At 46.5% G+C, this 21,860-nt stretch overlaps 1 protein-coding gene across 1 annotated transcript in view; it reads right to left on the bottom strand.

Moving 5' to 3' along the window:
- LOC148014659 (FH protein interacting protein FIP2-like) overlaps positions 1-21,860 on the bottom strand; it is a 92,088-nt gene that overhangs the window by 67,311 nt on the left and 2,917 nt on the right. The gene's annotated exons all lie outside the window — the stretch shown is intronic.

Below are 21,860 nucleotides of genomic sequence, written 5' to 3'. Positions count from 1 at the left end.
TTGTTCTATCACCAACTAGGTTGGCCAATTACCAAACAAAGGATAACGAGAGTGCCCATAAATTAGGCCATGGGTGCCCATGAACATCTGATATGACCACTTCTAACACCCTCTCTCAAAGCATAGGTGAACAAGCAAAAATCAAGAATACCTAGGATGCACCATGGATATTCCAGCAAAGTGCACTCTGTTGGATGTGCCTCAGGGATTTCTCCCTTGAAGAAGAAGTCCGGACTCCGAATGCCATAGTCCCTCTCTGAAAGCAAAACAGTCAAGCTAGCCAACTTGCACCTCGTATAGTCGCACAAGCAGCATGGACAGCTTGCCATGACACCAAGATTCCTCCACTAGAGCATATGCATGCCCTTCGGGTCCCCTCATGCAAGACCACATGAACACATCATGTCGCACATCCCAGCATGAACTTCGTGCTAGACACACCAATCCAAGGTTTGGATTGCCAAAACGCATGAACTCAATGACACACATCAAATCCACCAACAACCAAAGAGCATTAGCATACCCTTTCTCTATTCTCACACCTGTCCCTTCTGGCTAGGAGCATGTGAGGGCATCCAACATCATTCAAGTAGAGAAGAACCGTCCACTCAAGCCAGCTGTAGCCCCCAAGTGAACCAAGAGAATGTAGACATATACATCATTCCTTCTCACCACCTTCACATGCATGACCAATGCTTTGCAACATCGTGATGGAAACAAAGACTCCTCCAACAACTGGAGCAATCCAACACATTCTGTGAAAAACACTATTAAGTATCATAACACTCTACCACAACTTCCTGAGATTGCTAAAATAGGGAATCTCTCAATCATAAGAACATGAACAGGATCATCACAAAGTGAAATAAAAGGGAAATTACTTGCGCCTTACCTTCAGCGGGTGAGAGTAGCAAAGGGAGTTTGATTAGCCTATAAGAGAATACACGAGTTATACCACGCAAAAAATTTAGAATGCATGGGAAAACCTGAATCACAACACTCAAAAGCTAAAGAGCACAGGAACAACCGTCAAAAAAGGACTCCAAATGTGAATTAAGGCTTCACAAGTTAAAAGTGCAAGAATGTAAATCGACAATATGCAATTGTCAGAGATGCAAGAAAACAGATCACCAACTACAGATTCTTAATGTAACATCTCCACTTGCATGGCCCACCACCACTACTACACCAGCCTGATAATTCAAAGAGACAGCAGCTAGTCCAGGCAGCACTTTGCGACCAGAATTCATAGTGCAGGCAGCCATGAAGAAACAGAACATGAACACACATGATCATCAAGCGCAAAAGATGAGGCAGGTCAGATGCAAATCATGGAGATGACACTGAAATGCAACACAAGACAACACATTCAATGGCAGAATCGTCAACAGCAGCACAATGAAATGTTGGACTCTCCATCAGCCAAGCTTTATGTGACAGCCCTCCCTCGTCATCAGCAGGCATCAGCCCTACAGTCTGCATTCGGCCTTTTCACCCCCAAGTGGCAGCTGGGGACCATCCTCTCCCTATTTGCAACCATCTTCTCCCTACAAGCAGCCATCCTACAACTGCATTTGCAACTTCCTACTGCCGCCCTCTCCTCCAAGCACCTTCCATACTATCGCCTTAGTCATCTGACCCTCTGATGATTAGCATTTGATGTTTTTCTCGACTTCCGCACTCTAACTGGTCGTCCTAGCACTTGGGATCCATCTCTGGTGGACGTCACTCTTCGACACTGCATCCCTCTGCCTTTGGGCATTCTGTACACTCTTACATTCATTTACAACATTCATTCACTTCAATTTCTTCTCTCTATGTTTGTCCTTGTGTTTGAGTTTTGAGTTTTTGTGTTTTGCATTTTGCGTTTTACGTTTAAGGTTTGAGTTTTGCTCGTCTCTGTCTAAGTCTTTGTGTTTCAGTCTTGGTCGTACATGATGTGTTTCCTTAATGCAAACCCTAGCATATCTTCACATAGTGCTCTACTCTGACTATATGGATCAATAAGTGCTCTACTCTGACTATATGGATCAATAACCCCCAAAACACCCTGGATCTAGGCTGGATGATAACATCCCAAGCTAACTTGGCCCTCACAAGACTACTATCTCCACCTGACCAAATGAAATTTCTAATGAGACACTTCACTTGGCCAATGCATGACCTAGAGAAGGCCCAACGAGAAGTTATGTACCACATGGTGGCTAACAGAACCTAATTTACAACAACCACCCTGCCTGCTAGTGATAGTCTTGTTGTGCTCCAATATAGTAGCTTTTGTCTTATGCTAAGTAGTAAGGGTGACAACTACTGCTCTAAAGCCTAGGTACCTCACAAAAGTGCCACAAGGAACCCAAGAGAAATTCTCATGTGGTTTCCAATCTATCTATGTAATGTCTCCTCCCCTCCCCTGTAAACCCGTACTAAACCCTCCATAGGAACCCCCACCCCCCCCTTTTTTTTAAAAATTTTTTCTCTCTCCCTCTCTCTCCCCTTGCCGTGTGCATGGCGAGGAGAGAGAGAGAGAGAGAGAGAGAGAGAGGGAGTGAAGTTAAGGCGGGGGCGAGCGGCATGCAGCCCGCCCCAGGTGCCGGGTGGCACTGCCTTGCCACCTCCCCCTCCACTTATAAAGCTTCCCCCCCCCCCTTCCCTCGTCGAGGGACGCTGAGCACCCCCCTGTTCCGCAGAAGCTTCGCTCCCCTCTCCGTCGGCAACAGCAGCAGCAGCGCCCTCGTGGGCCTGGAGAAGCGCCTCCCCCTCCTCCCTCGACGACAGGCAGCCCCTCCCCCCTCCGTCGGGCTGAGAATCCCCCACGCCCTCCCCTGGGGCATGACGTCAGCACCCTCCCCCCATTCGTTCGACAGCTGTGCCCCTCCCTTGTGAACAATGTAAAGAGAGGGAGAGGAAGAGGGAGAAGAGAAGGAGAAGAAGAGGGAGAAGAAGAGGGAGAAGAGAAGAGAAGGAGAAGGAGAAGAGAAGGAGAGGAAGAGGGAGAAGAGAAGGAGAAGAAGGAGGAGGAGGAGGAGAGAAGAAGAGGAGAGAGAGAAGGAAGGAAAGGAGAGAGGAGGGAGAGAGAAGAGAAGAAGAAGGAGAAGAAGAGGAGAGGGAGAGAAGAAGAGAAGGAGAGAGAGGAGAGGAAGAGAAGAAAAAGAGGAGAGAGAAAAGGGAGAAGGAGAAGAAGAAGAGGAGAAGAAGAGGGAGAGAGAGGAGAGGAAGGAGGAGGAGAGAGTGGGAAGGAGAAGAAAAAGAAGAGGTAGAAGGAGGAGAGGGAGAGAAGAAGAGAAGGAGAGAGAGAAGGGAGAAGAAGAAGGAGAGGAGAGGGAGAGAAGAAGGAGAGGAGAGGGAGAGGAGAGGGAGAGAAGAAGAGAAGGAAGGAGAAGAGGAGCAAAAGAAGAAGGAAAGGAAGAAGAGAGGGAGAGAGAAAGAAGGAGAAGAGAAGAGGAAAAAGAGAGGGAGAAAGAGAGAAGGAGAAAGAGAGGGGAAGAGAGTTGGAAAGTGAAGACGGTTCGAGGAGCCACACTCAAGCCACCCCCTCATCGGCAAAGGATCCCCTGCCCGCGACCTTTCCCTCCCGAACCGGTCATCTTGAAGGCCGCTAAGGCCCGGATTATCGAAGGCCCGAGTAGAAATGGCTCCCAAGAAGAAAATCACGGGAAGAGTAGGTGTCAAAGCTACCGTTGGTACCGGTAATGCGGGAGAGGCGAGCGGAGCGACCAACGCAATAAACGCCCCTACGAACACGAATCAAACCCAGGTTCTTTAAGCGTTATAGTTAATTATGTATTATTTCTCGTGGAAGAGATAAAAGGGTTAGCTACGTGCATGGAACAAGGACGAGTCGTAGGATTTTTGTTTACTCTAAGCGCTCGGTTGCATGCGTGAAATGGTAGAGTATGGAGTTCGCATAAGTTTATATGCATGAAATGATAGCTTTTACACACATAAAATAATAAGGCTTTCGTATTATTTCACATAAAATAATAGCTTTTAAACCAGTTCAGTGCATGAATAGTCATTTAGAATTCATGCTTCGCGATCATGACTAAAAGAAACACATGAAATGATAGTTTCCGATGGATACAAACCTAGACCTTTATGAGATCCGGTGCATTAGGAATAAGTATAATTGCCTGCAAATTGTTTTATCGATCATGCTGTGGACTATCGCAAATGGATACGCTCCTAGCTTAATTGAAGCTGGTGACCTAACCCTAAATGGATTGTTGACCGAAGTTATGCTTGGTTGTTTGAAAAGGTTGTAAATCCCTTGAGCAAGTGTTTTGATACATCCAAGTTAAATTCTGATTGTGCATGCACTGGGATTGCAATGCCTTGAAGCAAGAGGTTGTTCATTCAATTGTTTGTTAATGTGGTTTTGGATGTTAAACCAAGTAGGGTGTGTTTGATGATTACATGGCCGGGTCTGAGATGACTGATTGCCATGGAAACAAAAGGGATGTTTTCCCTAGTGATTGTTTTTAACCTGGGTGCTTTAGCTGTGGTTGATTTCCTAAAGGGATAATTAAGGAAGGATGGCGCTAGCTACCCCCCGCGAACCGCCAAACCCTAACCAAGGGGGTTATGAATCCACGCCCGGAATATGGACCGAACCCGTCGCGAGAGGTCTCTCTGTGGAAATTACTTGGCGTAGGAGGACGCTTGGGTGCCAGTGGGGGCTCTGGCCGTAAATCCCAATGCCTCCGGACCCTACACAAGTGTTCTACATGACTCAAGATGGGATCTCTGTCAGAGTGCAACGGTGCGGAAGCGTAGGACTGAGAGAGAGAGAACACAAAGAGAGAAGAGAGAGAAAGAGACAGTGGAAGATGAAGTTCTGCTGTATAAAGTGTGCTGAATACAAAGATATGCAGATATATACACGGACGCAGTGCGTTGGGCTGTGTGTCTCCACCTCGACGATGCAACCTGCTGTTCACCTCGAAGTCCGCTGTAGTCTGCACTGTCTCCTCTCTGAAATCTGCGAACAGAGACGGAATCTGCACGTGCCACCGGTCTGTAATCTGCGAGTAGAGAAGTGTAGGAGACTGCTGAAGAACTCGGCTATTTATAGCCGACTACACAGTCCGACTGGATTGTGCAGTCCCGTACCCGTACAGGCGCTGATCTCTAACACCCCCTCTCAGAGCCTGGGCAGGGAAGAAGCCTGAGGGATCTGGAATGTCTCCGAAGTAGAGCGTGGGGAAGTGCCTTCGTAAACAAATCGGCAAGATTGTCCTCCGTCTTGCAGTACTCCACAGTGATGGTCTCATCCAAAAGCTTCTCTCTGATGAAGTGGTACTGGATCTCTATATGCTTCGTCCGAGCATGAAAAACAGGATTCCATACCAAGGCAATGCAACTCTCATTGTCACATTGCAGCAAAGTAAGACGAGTCTGGGGGCAGCCAAGCTCCTCCAACAATCTCCAAAGCCACACAGCCTCACATGTGGTGGAAGACACGGCCCGATACTCTGCCTCAGTAGATGAAAGGGCTACCGTGGGCTGCTTCTTGCTACTCCATGAGATAACACCTGCACCCAAGGTAAAACAGTAACCTGTAGTAGACCGCCTGTGGTCCACATCACCGGCCCAATCCGAGTCACTCCAACCTGCAAGTACAAGATCTGAACCATCTATCCCTGCGGGATAATGAATCCCTAAATCAGACGTCCCCCTCAAATACCGAAGTATCCTCTGAGCAGCCTGCCAATGCACCGGCTTAGGTTCACTCATGAACCTTGCCAAGAGCCCAACAGCAAAACAAAGATCAACCCGAGTGTTAAGAAGCCAAATCAAGGATCCAATCAACTGACGATAGTGGGAAGCATCCGCCATAGGAAAACCTGAATGGGAAGTGGCCTTCTAGTTCGGATCCATAGGAGTAGAAAGGGTCCGACAATTCTCCATCGCAAAAGACACCAAGAGCTCCTGTACATCTCTCTGCTGAGAGATGAAGATCCCCCTCTGAGACTGATAAATCTCATGGCCCGAAAAGAAATGGAGTAGACCCAAGTCCGTCATCTCGAACGTCCGATGTAAAGCTGACTTCGTCTCTTGAACCTGCTGTGCATGATCACCTGTGACAATCAAATCATCAACATACAACACAAAAAGCACACAACCATCCTCGGAATTGTGAACATAAAGCTGCGGATCGGCCTTAGAACGCTGATATCCCAACTGAGACTGAAGGAACGAATCAATCTTCTCGTTCCATGCACGTGGAGCCTGCTTGAGGCCATACAAGGCCTTCTTCAACCTGTAGACTTTCCCATCTGAAGATCCAAAGCCAGGAGGCTGCTCAACATAGATCTCCTCCTTCAAATCACCATTGAGGAAAGCCGACTTCACATCCAACTGGTAAACAGGCCATCTCCTATGGCCAGCCAAGGCAAGAACAGCTCTAATGGTCGCCATACGAGCAGTGGGGACAAAAGTATCATGACAATCAATCCCTGGGCGCTGTGCAAAACCTTTAGCAACAAGGCGAGCCTTGTGCTTATCCAAAGAACCATCGCTAAGGTATTTGGTCTTGAAGACCCATTTGACGCCAATCACCTTCTTATTCGGGGGGCGGGGCACAAGTGACCAAGTGCCATTCCTCTCAATAGCCTCCAACTCGGCTTCCATAGCTTTCTTCCATGGTGCGGACTGTAAAGCCTCCTTCGCGGAGGTGGGCTCTCGATCCTGCATAACACGGGTCATCAAACAATAGTTAGAGCAAACAAGCTCTGTAGAATGTGCCTGGTGCCTCCGTGACCGCCGCGGACCATCCCGCGGTCCCCACTCCTCAGGAACCCCCTCGATCCCTGAATCACGAAGTGTGTCACGGGCCCAGCGAGGAGGCCGAATCTCCCCTCGTCTCTCTCTATCAGCTGAAGACTCTGGAATATCCACCGGTGGTAACTCCTTAGGGGTGACCGGTGGAACAGTAGACTCTGTGTCAGAAACAGAATCATAATCAAAAGGCACGGGCTCCAATGGAACTATAGCAGGAGCCCAACTCTCCCCTGGATCTCCAAGAACGGGATGCTCCTCACCCATTGATATAGCCGGAACCTCCACAAACTACACATCTCGACTAGTGTACACATCCCGCTTGACGGGATCATACAATCGATAGCCTTGGGACTGGGAGCTGTAGCCAACAAATACCTGTCTTCGGGAAGCTACTTCAAATTTATCACGGTGAGCCTTGGGAATGTGAACATAGGCATCACACCCAAAGACCCTAAAGTAAGAAACATCGAGCTTAGTCCCAAAGTAAGCCTCAAAAGGGGTCATCCCATCAACAGCCGAAGTAGGGGATCGATTAAGGATGTGGACTGCAGTAGCCACAGCCTCGGCCCACATAACCTGAGGGGTCTGTCAGTGCTCCATCATGGTGCGCGCCATCTCGATCACACTATGGTTTTTCTGTTCAAGAATGCCATTTTCTTGAGGAGTGTTGGTATTGGCAAACTCCTGGTGAATACCTTTATCTGCACAAAACCGAGCAAACTCATTAGAAACAAATTCACCACCCTTGTCGGATCGCAAGGTCTTCAACTTCTGGCCCGATCGGTTCTCCTCAAAGAGAAGCCAATCCTTGAAGTGAGAGAAAGCTTCTGACTTTAATGCTAAGAAATAGGCCCATGTCATCCTGCTATAGTCATCTACGATCAACAAGAAGTAGAGCTCCCACGCAAGGACTCGTTCCTCATAGGGCCACATAGATTCGTAGATACAAGCTCCATCGGTGAAGTAGACCGCCGCGAAGCTATGTGGGGAATGGCATCCCTATGCTGCTTCCCACGAATGCAGGAGACACATGGCTGCTGGCTCACCACTATATCCGGCAACCCTCGAACAAGCTGTCCACGTGATGCCCTCCGAAGATAATCATAGTTGAGGTGACCAAACCGAGCATGCCATAACTCTGACTGTGTCTGAGAGGTAAGAAGAAGAGTAGAGAGGGCGGTGGAAGACTTCAATTTATAGATGCCGTTCTTCTCATATCCGGATGATAGAACCTTCCTTGACCCACGATCAAGGACTCGCACCGAATTACTGTCAAACTCCACCAAAAGTCCAAGGGAGCAAATCTTATGAACTGACAGGAGATGATACCCTAAACCTGGTACATGCAAGACCTCTGAGGTATGGGTACCACCAGGTCCATCTAGAATAAGTTGCATCTTACCCCGTCCAGCAATAGATACTGAAGAGCTATCTCCAATGAGAATCTGCCCTCGCCAGGGCCGCAACTGGGCAACACTATCTGATGAAGGAGTCATGTGCCAAGAGGCACCACTATCAACGATCCACTCTCGAGCCTGGGGAGCCGTCATCGCAGCATCAGAAGCATTCGGTGAAGAGTCCTCAATGACAGCTAGATGAAGAAATGCAGCTGATGAGGGTACAGCCACCGCTCCAGAATCCTTGGTGTCCTTCTTGTCTTTGTCAGGGCAATCCTTCTCCCAATGGCCAGTCTTGCCACAAATATGACATGTGGATTCTTTGTCCTTGTCCTTGTCCTTGTCCTTCTTTGACTTGTTATCCCCCTTCTTCTTCTTTTGGTTCTTCCCCTTCTTCTGAGAGGCTTGACCTGTCATCGGCTGCACAGTCGGACTATGCAGTCAGACTGCCACATGGCAGTCCGACTGCCTGCACTCCAGTCGGCTGCATTTAATGCAGCCGACCTGCCCTGGTTTTCGCCCAGATTCTGGCTATAAATAGCCGAGTTCTTCAGCAGTCTCCTACACTTCTCTGCTCGCAGATTACAGACTGGTGGCACGCGCAGATTCCGTATCTGTTCGCAGATTTCAGACAGGAGACAGTGCAGACTGCAGCAGACTTCGAGGTGAACAGCAGGTTGCATCGTCGAGGTGGAGACACGCAGTCCAACGCACTGCGCCCGTGTATATATCTGCATATCTTTGTATTCAGCACACTTTATACAGCAGATCTTCATCTTCCACTGTCTCTTTCTTTCTTTCTTTTTTTCGTAAAAGGTAATTGTATTAATTACGAAAAAAGTACAAGATTACTTGATTACAAGATACATGACGACAATCTAAGTCATCATGTGAAGAGGTTCTAAGTACTACAAGTTACAACTCATGGCAAAGATGCAGAGGAAATTGCCATATGCCAGGGACGTAAGTCCTCCCTAGAGAGCAAATCAGAATGCCGGAGAAGATCCAACTGCCAATACAAGAGGCCCTTAAGCCTCGCAATATGACGCGGAATATTATAGGCGGAGTCAAAAAGAAAAGCATTCCGAATGGTCCAGTTATGCCAGCAGCCCCAATATCGAAGAAAATGATACACGAGCTTCATATGTGGCTATGCAGGAGCGGGGTATTTGGACTGCCCGAAAACCCAATCAAAGGGGCGCAGGGTGAAACCAACCACTCCTTGCCAAACAGCCGACAAAAATAACCAGACTTTCTTTGCGATGGGGCAAGAAATAAATCGGTGGCGGGCGGATTCCACAGCAGTGGTGCAAAAGAAACAGTGGCCATTGGAGATTCGTCGCTTGGAAAGAGCCGAAGCAAGCGGAAGACCACCAATCATCATTCTCCAAAGAAAAACTTTACATTTGAAGGGTGTCTTGTTCAACCAGCCCGCCATCACAGTTTCCCTCCACCATGACCGGGATTTACGTAATCCCCATAAAGCATTCGCTTTGGTGACGAGCCATTGACGATCTTTAATCAGAATATGATACACTTGGTTAGCAGAAGCTTTGCTTAAAGTCAGCCGGCCTTGTAGGTCCCAATCCTGCCAAGGATGATCCGAAGCAAGGGCAAGAAAGGGTTGTCTGCTCTGGAGCACCCTCAAAAGCTGTTTCCATAAAGGCCTGTATCCACGAGGGATCCTGAAAAGCCTCCTAGCTGTACGAAAAGATATAAGCACATTGCGACTGGCAAGGGTGGCATCCACAACTGAAGACAAACCCAAACGAGCCATCCGGTTGAATTGTGGTCTGAGGTCCTGTTTACCTTCCCATGCAAGTAAACGCGCGACTGCCAGCAACTCCAATTGAAAAGAGTTAGTAGCTAAGCGATCCTCCGCTGGATGCCACTGAGCCTTCTGGAGGACGTGTTTCCAGGAACACACCAAATGAGTAAGCAGCGACGAAGAAGAACTGAAGAACCGCGAATCAGCATTAAGAACATGCCACCAAGAACTCCGGATTTGGGTATTGCCATGTAGAAGCCCATGGCCCTCAAGGAAATAACGGGCTATATCGACCCATGGATGATGATCCGAGCACATGGCGCGGAAAAGCAACCAACGGAGTGCCTGCATGTGAGTTTGGGCATCTAAAATAGCTCCGCCACCCATGCGTTTGGGGGTGCACGCATGCGACCAAGAGATCCAGAAAATACCTGCATGCAATGAGTCTTTCTTCCATAGCATGAAACGAATAGACTGAGTAAGAGCATTGAGAGTCGTAGTAGTCCAGGGCAACAATGGCAAGAAATATGTGAGCATTGGCAACATAATAGTCTGGGCCACTTTGAGGCGAATATGGAAAGGCCAGGCTTGAGATTTCCAATACATAAACTTAGCCACCATTTTCTGAGAAATCCACTGCAGAAGCTGCTTTGGGGGAACATCAACACCCAAAGGGTACCCAAGGTGCCTGACAATGGAGCCACGAGGAACAACCAGACCCTGCCAGGCCAGGGACTGCAAATCCGACTCCATGCAGCTGAGAATGGCTGATTTGAGGGCATTGATGCGAAGGCCGGACGCCTGACCAAAGAGGCCCCAAACATCCAATGCTCTTCGAAGGTTATCCCTGTCCGCACGCAAAATCATAAAAGTATCATCCGCCAGGGATTGGCTAATGAAGTGCTATCCTGTAGGAAGCGACAGTCCTGCCAACTGAGAAGAGGCTGCCATATGAGATAACATCGAAAGAACTGGATGTGTTGCAAGGGCAAAAAATAGAGGGCTCAAAGGGCACCCTTGTCTGACAGAGCGGGCAAGGACAAATGGCTCAGTAACACCTCCGTTCAGCATGACCCGCGAAGACGCTGCAGCGCTAATGGTGTATATTAGACGAGACATCCGCGGACCAAAGCCCATAGCAGACATAAGTTCAGCAACGAAAGACCAGTCTAGATAGTCAAAAGCCTTTTCCAGGTCCAGTTGAATCAGTACGACCTCCTGATTGGAATGCCTGGCATTATCAATTGCCAGTTGAGCATTCAATACATTGTGTAGGATATTTCGGCCCTTAATGAAACCATACTGTAGAGGGTGCACAATGGCCGAGAGATGCTTATGGAGCCGATTCGCCATTACTTTGGAAAAGATTTTGTACATTGAACCCATCAAAGAAATTGGGCGCCACTGTGTCAACTTAGATGGCGAAGGAGCTTTTGGAAGCAGTTTAATAAGGCCTTCTTTCCATGAGGAAGGCATGATCCCCGTTTCCCACACTTGCTGCAAAGGTTTCGCCAGTTGGGTAGCAAAAGCTTCAAAGAACTCATTAGTGAGACCATCCCAACCCGGGCTTTTATCCTTAGGCAAGTGTAACAAGACATCCATAACCTCTGCCTCACAAATATCGGACTCCATAGTAGCTTGCATGTCCTGCGGAAGCTGATTGCGGACCAGGTCGTAAAAAGCCGAACGGGCCTGAGTAATTTGGGCCGAAGGTGGAGAAGTGGAACCGAGAAGGTCACGGAAATAATTCCTGCACACATGCACAATAGTCTACGGATCCAGGATAAGGTGGCCTTCTACATCCTCGAGTCGGGTCATATTTGCTCGAGCAGAAGAGGCATGGAGAGCTCGAAAGAACTTATGGGTCTGACATGCACTATCTTGCAAAGTTTCCGTCAAATGTTGCAGTTTGGCCTGCTGATATGATTTCAACTGGAATGCTTTAATAAGATCAGCCACCCGCATGTCCAGTGCGAGCAGAAATGCATCATCCGGAGTGTCCACCAGCAGAGAACAAACTGTTGGGAATAAAGGGCCATCGTGCCTTTTATATGTGCACGGGTGTGAACGCACCCTTAGCACACTTGTACTTTCATATATATCTATCTAAAAACCTAAAGTGGTACACACTCCAATTGTACCCAAGAACATCTTGCATCTCTCGCTCTCACTCGCTGCTGTTGCTCACGTGTTTGCTCTTTACCTGACATTTCATCGCCGGACATTGCATCTCCGCAGCGCATCACTCACTTCACGAACCAAAGCCAGCAGATCCTCTGCTGCCTGGCGACGCTGCCGACAAAGAGAGGCATGATAAATCCCATACTGCCGAGCAATCCGCTGCACATTAGAGAGCAATCTTTCAAAAGATGCAGTGCCCTGAGAAGAGAAGTCCAAGACGAATCTGTCAATCAATTGCTGCATATAGCCCTGAAAGAGTGCATGCTTCAGGTAAGATGAGTTGAAGCGCAAAGGGAGTCGGTCCAGAAATCGCTTGAAAGGTGCAATGGGTTGTGCAAGCAGCTCAAGCTGCAGAGGGAAATGGTCTGACAAGGCATATTGCTGCAACACTTTGATGTCGAGCATCTCGGGAAGAAAATCATCATTCTGCATGATATACATACGATCCACTGTCTCTTTCTCTCTCTTCTCTCTCTACGTTCTCTCTCTCTCAGTCCTACGCTTCCGCACCGCTGCACTCTGACATGGTATCAGAGCAATGTTAGAGGGCTGACTGAGCGCAGAACCAACCTGAAGAGGAGTTTCTATCGCGGCACAAATTTGCATTTTCAGCGTTTGAGGGCAGGCAGGAGGGCTGCGCCTCGGAACAAGACTGAAGCGAGCGTGGGCGCGCAGGAAAGAAGTCCAGGTGGTGGATTTGCTGCTGTTTACTGCTGTTTGACGAGGAGGAAGTTTGAGTTTTCAGCTTTCAAGTGCAGGTTTTGCTTTTTCATCGCCTCCAACGGGTGAAGAAGTTTCAGGACGCGGAAGAGCCTTAGCAGGCTGAGTTTTCACAGTCAGAGGGGGCTGCTTTTGCATTTGTGAAGGCATTACAGGTGAAGATGTCTATAGAGATTGACTTGGAGTTCCAGACGATTATGGACCGGAAGGTGCCAGTGGAGCATTTTATGCACCAGTCGGCCAGCATTAATGCTGTCCGACCAGCATTTATTGCTCCCCACTTTTCAGCATATTTATACTCAGTGGCTCCTCCTCAGTCATCATCGTCATCTTCACCATCTGCAGACTCTGTGGAGAGAGGAGCCAGTGCCAGTGCCAGTGCCCACGCAGCCAGTGACTCACTGTTGTATGCGACTGTCTCGTGTTCAGATATATGGATTCCATTTCCCGTGCATACATCTGAGTTCTCATCTGTATCGTGTTCTTTTCTTTTCTCTTTTTGTCTTGTGTTTCAGCAGTTTATTTCAGCACATGTTTATGCTTCCACCGCTGCTCCACTTCTGACATGTTAGCAGAGTATTTGTCAGCTCATGTGTGAGTCTGAGCTTGATCTGGGCTGGGCATTTTTATTCGGTATTTTAGGTTTTATCCGGTGTGGCATTTTATGCCAGTGGAGCATTTTATGCACCAGTCGGCCAGCATTAATGCTGTCCTACGAGCATTTATTGCTCCCCACTTTTCAGCCTATTTATACTCAGTGGCTCCTCCTCAGTCATCATCATCATCTTCACCATCTGCAAACTCTGTGGAGAGAGGAGCCAGTGCCAGTGCCCACGCAGCCAGTGACTCACTGTTGTATGCGACTGTCTTGTGTTCAGATATATGGATTCCATTTCCCGTGCATACATCTGAGTTCTCATCTGTATCGTGTTCTTTTCTTTTCTCTTTTTGTATTGTGTTTCAGCAGTTTATTTCAGGACATGTTTATGCTTCCACCGCTGCTCCACTTCTGACATGGTATCAGTTTTCAGGATTTGTGTTTCTGCTGTGTTTTATTGCTGATTTCAAGACTGTTTTCCCCTTTTCTGCTCAGGCGGCTGCTGCTCAATACAGGCGCCCTGTTTGACCTGCGTTTTCTACAGTCTTACCATCGCCTGCTGCCTATGCACCCTCTACTGCCTGCGTTTTTCATCTGCAGCTGCTGACGACAGTTTTCTACCTATTTTTCTGCAGTTTACAGCCTGCGTTTTGCTGATTCAACATCTCTCGTGGCTGGGTGACTGTTCATTCAGGCCGTTTTTGCTGTTTTTGGCAGTTTTTGACTTTCTGCAGCAGATTTTGTCTTCTATTGATCAGATTTTGGGTTCTATTGCATGTGAACTCTCATTTTCTGCAGTCTGTGCTTGTGTTTTGGCTGTGTTTCCTCTCTCAATTCCATCTGTTCTCTACTTCTCTTCTTATCCTCTCCGTATGGCTCCTCCATGCACTTCCACTAATGATAAGTTACATGGACCTTATTATCTCACATGGAGTGCTGTCATGAAAGCTTGGTTTGTGCAGAAGCGGTTATGGTACATCGTCTGTGGAGCTCTTCCTCGACCTCTCCGTCCTTTTCCTCTTCCTGAAGACTTTGATGAGGACAACCATGAGGAAGCGGTGCTCACATGGGACTCGGACAATGCCCGTGCTTACTCGGCGTTGCTTCGGTGTATTTCTAAAGCGGTCTTACCGATGGTTACCTCCTGTAGGACATCTCCTGAAGTATGGCAAAAGTTGCAACAGATGTACGAGGCACCTTCCACCATGCGGGCCGTCACACTTTATGGCCAGCTCCAGCAGATGAAGTTTGAGCCGAAAGATACTATTCAGTCTTTTCTTCTTCGTGTTACGCAGGTACAGGACCAGCTTCGGCACATGCAATCTGCTCTTCCCGAGGCGCATCTTGTCGGGACGGTCCTCTACAAGCTCCCCCCGGAGTTTGATGGAGTGGCCAATGCTTTGCGGGCGCAGACATCATCGACTCCTGTCAGTTTTACACATATGACCTCAATGCTTCTTGAGCATGAGACATCCTTGAGATTACAGGGGCGGCTTCCACAGAGTGCAGCGATGCGGAAGCGTAGGACTGAGAGAGAGAGAACACAGAGAGAGAAGAGAGAAAGAGACAGTGGAAGATGAAGATATGCTGTATAAAGTGTGCTGAATACAAAGATATGCAGATATATACACGGGCGCAGTGCGTTGGACTGCGTGTCTCCACCTCGACCATGCAACCTGCTGTTCACCTCGAAGTCCGCTGCAGTCTGCACTGTCTCCTGTCTGAAATCTACGAACAGAGACGGAACCTGCGCGTGCCACCGGTCTGTAATCTGCGAGCAGAGAAGTGTAGAAGACTGCTGAAGAACTCGGCTATTTATAGCCAGAATCTGGGCGAAAACCAGGGCAGGTCGGCTGCATTAAATGCAGCTGACTGGACTGCAGGCAGTCGGACTGCCACGTGGCAGTCCGACTGTGTAGCCGATGACACAGTCCGACTGGACTGTGCAGTCTTGTACCCGTACAGGCGCTGATCTCTAACAATCTCGAGGCCTTGATACTAGTTACAAGGCGGAATCTTGGTAGGATAAACCTTCGGGTTTTATTGCCGAGAGACAAAAGGATTTTTTTGCAGAGGCAGAAAGGAACACTTAATTCTCCTGTATGGGCAGGAGACAAACATTAATCTTAAGATAAGTTAAAGAAGTGTTTGATCTTGTTTTATCTTGTCTTCGTGTTAGTGCCCTAAATTACGTAAAGGAACCTACGATTAACAGGTTAATTAAGGAAGCTGCTTTTATATGTCAAACATAATGTGGTACGTAATTAGATAACTAAAACCACCCCCGGGGGAAGTGTGGTGGATGTAACCAATGGGTCTATCCTACGGAAGGGTAGTCTCGGTTAGCCGAGAGCTTTCCTCAAAGGAAATGTTAACGATAAATGTTAGGAAAGGTCGGACGATGACCATAGATAATGTTGGTTAGAACCCTGATTCATACCGTTTTAGGGGACCGGAATGGGACTATGCCCTACGGGCAGAGAGGTCGAGCGATGCATCCCTCTCGTTACCCATTCTCTTTGAACCAAGTGCGGTATGAGTCTGCTTGGGTCCAGTTATATCTACGCAAAGTGGAGCGGCTGTCGACCGACGCTAGAAGGTTGTTAGGAAGACTCGACTGCTAGGAACCCGGACTTTAGGTCGATCCTAGTGGGAACGGCCAGATAAGTTCCGTTGCGAAGCAGACTCGAGAGACCCTAGTTGGCAAACCCCGTGTCATTCCTTGGGAGTGCCGGGCGACGTCTTCTAGATTGATCTCTCGATGGGCTGCTAAGACGTGTCCTGCAATCTGAGGGGCGGGCACGTTACAATCTACCAAGTATCACAAACCCAAAATACATAGGATTTGTGCCAATTAATAAGAGCTCCTAAAGCTCTGCAGAAAACCTCCATCACAGCTACAAAGGCCCTAAAAGTCTCCTCATCCCCATCTAGGTAAATAGATGTGCCATCTTCAAACTCTACATCCAACGACTCCTCAAACTCTAGAATGGTAAGTCTAATGCCTCGAATACATGTATTCCTACCCCTCAGGAAGGAGCTTATAGCCTCTACCAACAAATAAGAAAAGAAGAGGTGCAAGGGGACATCCTTGTCTCACTGACCTCTAAATACTAAATCTGGCACCTCTAGTTCCACCAATGAGGACCTGGCTGTGAGCCAATGAGTGAATATAGAACCGAAACACCTTTAATCCACTACTCTAGAAAACCCATCCTCAACATGGTGCCCTCTAGACAACTCTATAAAAGGCCTTCTCAAAATTGAGAAGCAAAACAATGAAGTTTTGTCCCCTGGATCATGCAAGAGCTATGGATTCCCAAAAGGTGAAAATATTATCAAGGATGCTACGCTCACCAACAAAACCAGTTTGGGTAGGGTGAATGAGCCTTGAGGTTTGGCATTAAGAGAGAGAGTTTAAGGCTGATCATTTTGGCTAGGATTTTATACATTGTTCCAAGCAAAGTGATTGGTCTCCAGTGGGTGATCTCTAGTCTATCTCTGCTGCCCTTTGGGATGAGGTAAATCAATCCCTCTGACATCCTTTCCCGCATATCTCCAAATGCCATAATCTCTTGAAATGTTGCTAAAAGTCCTATGTTGATCATGTCCCAAGCAGTAAAGAAAGCACATAGAGAATGAATCAACAGTACACACAATGTGATGTGTAGAACACAACAACCAGATACACAAGAACCCTCTCTAAAGCTGAGTAGAGAATCAGACACAAGATGATCAAAAAGACAACTACTACATAGAGAGATAAAACAAGAGGATACAAACAAAAACACAGCCAACGACTGGATAATCATAGAGATGTCAGCCACCAAACAAACCTGACAGCCTGAAAACACTATCGCCCAGCCCTATACGGGATCAAAACATGAAAATACAGATGCTGATGATCAAAACACAAACAGGACAGGCATTAACTGCACTTGACCAGGCCAAAAACTGATCAGTGCAGCAAAACACAGGTACAACTGATGAAATGCACGTATCTAGTGCTGAAAACAGGCTGAAATTTGGCTGCAGGTGGTTGCGTACGGTGAATGTCAGTCACAGCAGACAGTAAACGAATAGATTGGCAACAGAAGAGGTAAAACGCAGACCTGCAGCAGAAGGAATCAGCACCACAAGACCTAACATGGACGTATGATACCATGTCAAAAGTGGGTGCAATGATGGAAGCCTATGAATCTACCGTAATGGACTCCACAACACGAGAAAATAAAAGAACAAGAGAAAAGAAAAGAGAAACATTGCAAAAAAAAGAACATTGAAAAGAGAGTTCAAACGAATGCTCAAGAAATGGAATCTATATACCAAGTCGAGACAATACAAAATGATAGTGAGTCATCAGCTGTGTGGGCACTAGCACCGGCTCTCTCTCTCCAACAGAACCTGCTATAGAAGTATGTCGACTGATGAATAAAGAGGGAGCCATTGGTCCTATAAATAGGACAAGATCATGAACGGGTCAGCTAGATTTGATGGGCCCACGTCAGCCATAAAATAATGACTATAGGCCTCAAAATCACTCCACAAAAAAAAACGCATAGACCAGATCACAACTGAACATGCACAGACTCGCACATTGCCATCACCTCCACCTCTTGCAATCACCATCCACAATAATCGCCTTCATGCTGCTGACTTCTTCAAGCTACATTTTGCCCCTATTGCTATCCTCTCCATTCAATATGCTACCGCGGCTATCCCCAACTATCGCCCTTCCACCTTGCAACTCCTACAGGCTATGTTTTGCCCTAGCTTGCTAACATCATCATCATCATCTACAAACACGTCGTTTTTGTATTTTCAGCACTTTTCTTCATCAGACTTTACTCCAACTAGTGATTACTGCACTCCAAATCCATCTCTAGTGAGAGACACACATCGGCACCTCCCTCGGCCTGCTCCCTCAAGACTATTTGGCAACTCTCCCCTTAAGCATTTTGTACATTTTCATTCATTTCTTGATTTATTATTCAATTATCTTCATTTTGCATTTTGGGTTAGTGTTTGAGTTCATTGTGTTTCAATCTGTGTTTCCTTTTGTAAAACCTAGAATACCTCCACAAGGAATCAAGGTATGCTCTTCTAAAGAGTTACCTAAGGCTATCATGGAGTGCTTGGTTTGTTCTTGATCACATTATACTTCATGTGCTACTTCACAATGGCTTAGACCACACTCCATCTTGGGATCCTCTAATTTTTTCTAAAGCTATTCCTACAATGGAAGCCCTATTGAGGCATTATGGTCTTGATTTGAAGGACAATGTTCCAAAATCTTCATCTACTAACCTTTTAGGGATCATTCAAAGAAGCCCACTTCTAGTGAGACTAGTCGCTCTCAGTTGAGGAAAGACTATCCACTTAGGACACAACCAAAAGTCCAAGCTCTTTATGGTCAAGCCCAATGGCAAGTTTGTGCAGTCTATTTTTGTGTGATCTTGATTTTGTCTATACTACTCCTTCAGCCATACACGAACCAACCGTAAGTCACCATGGAGACCAAATTTGGTACCAACATAGATTTGAAGGACACTCTATGACCAGAGACGTTCCACAAGGTAATCTTCATCTTTTGTTTCATGTGAGTATGAGTTTGGTGCTTCACATTCACCTTCCCACTTTTCACCGTTCCCTCCCACTCTTAGTTCACATTTAGATTCATCAAGCAATTTTTTTTCAGTGTGATTGCTCAATAGTACATGTAATCTACAACTTGTTTACAGATAAAACTCGTGTTTGCTTCTTGGCAAATACCTCAAAACTTACAAATTTGAAATTCATAACCTAAACACCTACTTTCAATCCACACAACTGAAATTGTAGTATACCCTGAAACTAATGGCAACCTTGCAGGTCTCAAACGGGACCCAAAATGGCCTCAGATGGCTAGAAAAGCAGCGAACATGCCCTAATGGGCTTTTCTACCATAGGTTTAGCCATACTCTTGCATTTTTCAAGTCTTTCTTTGCATACTTAGTCACTTTTCCATCTCTTTCTACTAGCCAAAGCATCTCAATATGAAAAACTGCTAGGTTTCTTTTCCAATCCTTTCGTGATAGGTTTTGTATTTCAATTCAAGGCTAACATTGCAAGTATTCACCAATCCTAATTGGACTGAAAGTTTGTTTTTTTGGATTCTTGCATGGGTGAGGATTGTGTTAACTGAGTTGAAGATTTGTTTTTTTGGTTTTGCCTCCATCAACATGGAGACAAATATGGTATCTTCTCTTTTTGAAATCCGGTCTTGGACATTCTTTTTCCTTATTTCAACATTTGTCTTTCTTTCCTTTCAACTAAGGTGTTTTTATCATTTATTACACTACTAGATTGTTTATTTTTCATGTCAAGTGGACCACTACATTGATGGTTGTGCTTACTAGACTTAGTCAATATAGGAGCCATCTCTTGAGTCGAATATGGGCCCATTCGGACTGCCTTGGTGGCTGACTGTGTTAGCAGATATTTTCAGTCTGAGAGTGAGTCCATGCGTATTTCAGTGGATTGGGAACGGGCACATCTTTACTAGATGTGATGTAATCACCAACATTTTTGTGTGCCTATTTTTGGCCATCTGGCACATTATTTCCTAGAATACTACATTAATGATGCCTCATTTATACTCGCCAATCTATTCATATTCATGGACTATTTATTCTACACACTCCCTCCTCTAGTCAATCACATCAGCATACACCATATGAAGATCCTGTTGGAGAGAGGGGAGGGCCAATGCCAACACAACCAATGACTCATTGTTGTCTTTGTATTGTCTTTGTCTTAGTTCATGGATTCCAGTTCCCAAGCATTCCGAGTTTGAGTTTTTTTGCGGTAATTATGTTTCTTTGCAGTGTCTCTGTTCTCTCTTGTGCTCTATTGCAACAAATTCTCACATTTCCATCATTGCACCCACTTCTCACATGGTATAAAATGTAGGCCATCTCATGGGCTACACGTTGATACCCTTTCATCCATGATCCACGCTCCCTATGCATTTAAACTATCATTAAATGCAATTGTTGCCCCTAGTGCCCTACGAACTAACACTAGGGTTAGGGTTTTATTTTTCTTATGATGGTTAAGCCATTAGAGTTTATAAAAGCACACTTTGTGCGTCACTAGCACACAAGTGTGGCATTTGTCATTGTGATTGCCTTGAGCATTGTATTCTCTCTCACTCATTAATACATCACCTCTCATTTTGTGATTGAGTTATTGTGCATTAATCTGTTAATTCATTGATTATCCAGATGCATTGCATGTGTTCTATGAAGACAAAGGTCTCAAAGTTAATCTTGGAAAGACTAAAATTATGGTCTTTAACACCTCGGCGACTTGGGTGACACGCTCAGAGCATCACTTTATGTATGACGGTCAGCCTGTGGAAATGGTTAGACAATATGTATACCTCGGGGTCACTTTCAAAGGGCCACAGTTTTCATGGAAGGAGACTTCAGAGGCTAGGCTTGCACGGGTATATGCAGCTTAGGGTACTCTAGAGCAGCAATGTGTATACATACAGTTTCAGGAGCCTCTTACCAAATTGTGGCTTTTTGACACTTTAGTTATGCCCACACTACTCTAGGCTAGGCTTTTTGACACTTTAGTTATGCCCACAATTTTCATGGAAGGAGACTTCAAAGGCTAGACTTGCATGGGCATAAGCAGCTTTGTGTACTCTACAGCAGCAATATGCACACATACAGTTTCAGGAGCCTCGTACCAAATTGTGGCTTTTTGACACTTTAGTTATGCCCACACTACTCTATGGGGCAGCCATTTGGGTCCCAAGTCTTTATCATACTAGACGAATGCCATTTATGGACTATGATAGACCAGAAGCACAACATTATGATGGTTGGGAACATATGGAAAGACCACTGGTCATGATGATAGCACGCATGATAAGGGCAAAAGCCTCAGCACCACAAGAAATCATCCGAGCAGAATTAGGCACTGCACCCATGGTAGTTGAGGCATTATTCCAAGCAATTACTTTCCTCCAGAGGATATGGCAGCTCCCTTAAGACCAATATCCTAGACTAGCTCTAGAGTCTTCAAGACAGCTTGCAACTGAGAGAGATAGACAATGTTGGTATACACATATAAGCACGTGGCTGAACTTACATGGCATGAGTACAGATAGACTTTTTCAGTGTAGTTGAACCCCCAGCCGCTGCCACCCCAAACACTACATCTCCTACTAATAGGCGTCATCGAGGGAAATCATCAAGCAGCATCACAATTGACACAGCTACTGCATTACGTAGAGCATGACACCCTAAAGTACCTACTCGGCAACATAGGCATGCCCATATGTGTCACATTCGCATCACGATTGCTCGTTATAAATGCACATTGGCATGCTGACTCACTCAGAGGTAGCTTGCACGGTCTTGGT

This window comes from Lygodium microphyllum, chromosome 25 (assembly GCF_053477565.2).
Source record: "Lygodium microphyllum isolate KBCC chromosome 25, Lygodium_microphyllum_v1.1.10, whole genome shotgun sequence".
NCBI classification, from domain to species: Eukaryota; Viridiplantae; Streptophyta; class Polypodiopsida; order Schizaeales; family Lygodiaceae; genus Lygodium; species Lygodium microphyllum.
The sequence above is the reverse complement of the archived record's forward strand: the minus strand, read 5'-3'. Positions and strand labels throughout refer to the sequence as shown.